We start from the raw sequence: 4,899 nt of genomic DNA, 5'->3' as shown, positions 1-4,899 counted from the left end.
ACACACACACACACACACACACACACACACACACACACACACACTTGTCCATGTATGCGTATGTGTGTGTTTTTCTCTCCAATGGGGAAAAGCTTAGTTTTTGTACACAGACTTCTCTTTTGATTTTGTTTTTGTTTTGCTTGTTTCATTTACATTTTTATTGTCATTGTGCCCAAGGTTTCCCTGGTTCTACTTCACTTTGAACAAATTCATATAAATCAAATCTTCCCATGATTCTCTATATTATTTATATTTTAGCACAATAATATTTTATTCCTATTGCACAATTTTTCACTAATTCTTTGATCGATGGGCAAATATATATATATATATAATATTATGTATATTATATATATTTTTTTTGCCTAAACTATTTCTCCAAAGCATTTCTCACTTTGCAAATCCTAAACTCTCTAAATGATTGTATGGCAGAAAGGTTCTAGACAAATCATTCAATGATTCCGCTTAGAAATGAAGAATCTGCCCTACATGATCAAACCTAGTTAACCCTCTCGCTATTTTAATTATTTTCCAGGGTACATATTCATCAATTCTATATATTTCTTTAATTTATTTTATACTTGTATCAAGCAGAAGAGATCTTTAGTGTACTTCAGAGAGATACTTGTATATTCAACAAACATATAATTCCATTTATTTCAAAATCTCTGGTTATTTTTTCTTGATTTTCCACTCAGGAGTCTAAGATTAATCAAAAAGAGAGAGACAGAGACAGACAGAAACAGACTGAGATAGAGAGAAAATGAGAGAAACAGAGATGCATACATAGATATAGAGACAGAAAGGGAAACAGAGATATAGACACATAGACGGACAAAGAAAGGCACACACACACACACACACACACACACACACACACACGGGGCGGGGGAGACACAGAGAGAGGGAGACAGAGACAGACAGAGAAAAAGAGAGACAGACAGAAAGAGACACACAGAGAGAGTGAGAAAACACACTAATATTCAATGTATCTGTCTCTTTCCTGGCTGTGAGAAAACAAAATCCTCAAGAAAGTAATAAAATAGAAAGTTAAAGCCTAATTAATCTTTCTCTCACACAACAGACTCTGTGAAATTCAAACACGTCATCTTGAACTTCACTGAAATGTGGTGTTCTTATTATCTGTGACTCTGTATTTGAAATTATGGAAAAGTGGAAGAGAAGATGCAAATTTGGTCTAAGTCATTTGATTTTCTTGCATTACAGAAAAGAAATTAGAAAGGGATAAATTCTTAAATTGTAGACAGAATGTAAGGAGGTAAATTCTAGGAAGGTTAAAGATGATTAGGATAAAAAGAGATGAGGGAATAAAAAAAGCAGGCTACAAACACTGATTTCTAGGGAGTTGGATTTGCAGTCCCAGTGCAGGCTTTTATCTGAGTCTAGCAGTTATTTATAGAATGATTCTTTCTAATTGCAATTCGGGAAACAAAGGTAAAACCTATCTTTAGTCAATACATTCACCCTTGGATAAATTTTATGTGAATTAAATTATGTGTTACTAGATGGCAAACATCACAAATAGGCTTTAACATCTGGGGGAAAAAAAGGAGCTCATTAAATATTTGAAGGGATGTCTGTACTGTAATGTTCCATGGATCTGGTCTTTAACCTGTGCTGATTAGCATTTTTGTCAATTTAAGATCAAAATCCCCAGTTGATAATGAAAAAAGCCTCAGGTCAGAGGCATGAAATTTATCATGTGTTTAGCATGTACTTGGTGACTTGGTGACATTTGTCAATGACTTGCATAAGGTCTTAAATGGCATACTTACCAGATGACACATCACTGAGAAAAATAGCCAATATATTGGATGAGGATGCAGATTCAAAAAGATCTTGACCCATAAGCGTATTGTCCTGAATCTAATAATTTGTATTGTAATAGGAATACACATACATTATTTTACTTAGGTTCAAAAATCAGCTTTTCAAATATGAGATTAATGATACATGACTAGACAGTAGCATGTCTGAAAAATATTCTGAAGTTACAGTGAACTACAAATACTACAAATGAATAGCATAATTTAGCTATTAGTGGCACATTGGAGACACTGGACCTGAAGTTAAGAAGACTTCATTTTAAATATGGCCTCAGACATTTACTAGCTTTGTGACTCTGGTAAAGTCACTTAACCTCTTTGCTTCAGTTTCTTCAACTCAGACAGAGAGAGAGAGAGAGAGAGAGAGAGAGAGAGAGAGAGAGAGAGAGAGCAATGCCTGTCACATAGTAGGCTTTGCTAATAATGATTATAAATTAATAATGTTTGTCCCCTTGCACTTCCTCTCCCTTAAAAAAAAAAAAAAACATGCTGAGGCTCTTCTGGTTCTCCACTATGGTACAAGATCAGGGTGAAAAAGAAACCCCATGTGGGAACTGTGCAACCGTAAGCTGTGCCTCAACATCTGTGCTGGTGAGAGTTGGGACCGACTGACCAGGGTGGCCAAAGTGGTGGAGCAGCTCACAGGCTAAACCCCAATGTTCTCCAAAACTCACTATACTGTCAGGTCTTTTGGAATCAGAAGAAAAGAGAAGATCGCTGTTCACTTTACAATCCATGGGGCCAAAGCTGAAGAGTTTCTGGAGAAGGGACTGAAGATGAGAGAATATGAGTTAAGGAAAAATAACTTCTCAGACACCGGCAACTTTGGCTTTGGGATCCAAGAGCACATCGATCTGGGGACTAAATATGACCCAAGCATCGGCATCTATGGCTTGGACTTCTTTGTGGTTCTGGACAGGCCCAGGTCCAGCATTGCAGACAAGAAGGGTAGGACAGGTTGCATTTGGGCTAAATACAGAATTGGCAAAGAGGAAGAAGCCATGTGCTGGTTCCAGCAGAAGGACGATAGCATCATCCTTCCTGGCAAATAAAGTCCTGTTTTCTACTAAAAGGTCAATAAAATGATCGCTGAAGTGTAAAAACAAAACAAAACCAACAACAACAAAAGGAGCAGACTTCATTAAAAGGAGTCCCATGTAAGTGATAGTCTCATTATATTCAGGTCTTAGACTACACTGGAATATTGTATTCAGTTCTAGGTACCATCTTTTAGACAGTAAATTGCTAAGCTATAGTACCTCAAGTACACAACCATAAGGGCAAAGCCCTTTGAAATCATACCCTTTGATTATTGGTTGAAGGAATAAGGGATGGTTGACCTAAAGAAGAGATTTATAAGACAGATGATAGAATTCTTCAAAAAGATTGAACTAGTAACAATGGGTCTTAGTTGTAAGGAGGCTCTATATGAGGAAAAGCTGCTTGCCATTATATGGGGTCATTTTGAAGTTAGAAAAGGCTATCTCAGGGAGAAGGAAGGAAAGAAAGAAATACTTATTAGACAGGAAACAAGCATTTATTAAGAACTTATTATGTGCTACGAATTTTGCCAACATTATCTCATTTGATTTTCACAATAATCCTGAAAAATAAGTGCTATCATTGATTCCATTTTACAGTTGCAAAACTGAGGCAGGCAAAAGTTAAGGGACTTGCCCAGGGTCACACAGCTAGTAGATAGGTGAGGTGGGATTTTAATTCAGGCCCGGCATTCTGTCCATTGCACCACTTAGATATCTAGGAGGTGGTCAATTCCTTTCCAGCAGCACAGTTTTGTAGAAAGCTAGCTGCAGCAGGAACGAGGAAAATTTCTTTTCACTTCTCACCTCCGATATTAACCCACTGTATTACCATATTCAAATCACTTAAATATGTTGAGCTTCAGCTCCCTCATCTGGAAAAATGTGCGTAATAATACCAGTAATATCCCTGTCCCACCATGACTGATGCTCAAATAAGATAACACATAGAACACTGCACAAACTTTCAAATGATATTCAAATAGAAATTATTAGTATATTTGAAAGTTTTTGGACTATTTTGTATTCATTTACATTAGAGTCCAACAAGGACACTGGCAAACAAAAGCTATGAGTATGATTATCCCCATTGACAGATGAGGAAACTGAGGTTCAAGGTAGAAAAGTGACTTATTCAAGATAAATCTTAGATCAAGGAGTCATAAACCTAGAGCTAAAAAATAGCTCAGAATTCACCAATCCCAACCCAGTCCAGAGCTATGACATCATTTGGCCAAGGTCAAATGAGTAGTATATCATGTGTACCACATATTAGACCCTTCAAAAAAAAAATCTTGGAACCAAAAAAAAAAAAAACAACCAACATTATAATAATCTTACCTGCCCATTCCCACTAGAAGATGTCAGAAAGGCACTGCTTGATGTATTAGTGACATTTTCTTTTCTCTTGTTATTGAAAAGATTTATCGTTATTTTGCTATTCAGCTAGCAGATGTTGGTGATTTTGTGATGATCTGTATTCATCACTAAGTGCTACGTGTTTCCCATTTCAGTGAATTTTGGTGGAAACCTCAAGGAACCTTGTGTGTTGTTTTTTGCTTTCCCAAAGAGAAATAACTTTCATTAGTTTGGTATGAGGCACTGTTAGCATGCTCAAAGTCTACAATAATTAGGATTTCACACTGAGGCTTCTTTTTGCCATATATTGAAAGTCAATGGAGGCCTTGCTGTCAGTTGTCTGATAAATAGGTGCTTGGTTGTATGAACTAAAACTAATCCAGCCTAAGCCAGTTAGAGGGTCCATGTGAGATAGATAAAGGTACAGAAAAATACTATTAACTGAATATTGAGACATGTATTAATTTACTTCCTGGCTACTCCACACACTAACTAGAGATCATTGTGACAAACAGATTGATATTTTGGGTCTACTGAATAACTGAACAGACTCCAAATTCTACCAAGAAATACTCAAATATAAATGCTCTAGTGGTGCTTGGACAATCTTGAAACAAACTGGCTTAATAATCATTGTCATTTCCTTTAAATTC

The 4,899-nt window shown here is 36.4% G+C and overlaps 1 pseudogene; it reads left to right on the top strand.

Moving 5' to 3' along the window:
• Positions 1–2,360: 2,360 nt before the first annotated feature.
• LOC114039667 lies at positions 2,361–2,899 on the top strand (annotated as a pseudogene).
• Positions 2,900–4,899: the final 2,000 nt, after the last annotated feature.

Source organism: Vombatus ursinus, unplaced genomic scaffold (assembly GCF_900497805.2).
Source record: "Vombatus ursinus unplaced genomic scaffold, bare-nosed wombat genome assembly UNPS02012179.1, whole genome shotgun sequence".
Lineage (NCBI taxonomy): Eukaryota > Metazoa > Chordata > Mammalia > Diprotodontia > Vombatidae > Vombatus > Vombatus ursinus.
This window is presented reverse-complemented; position numbering and strand designations above follow the sequence as displayed.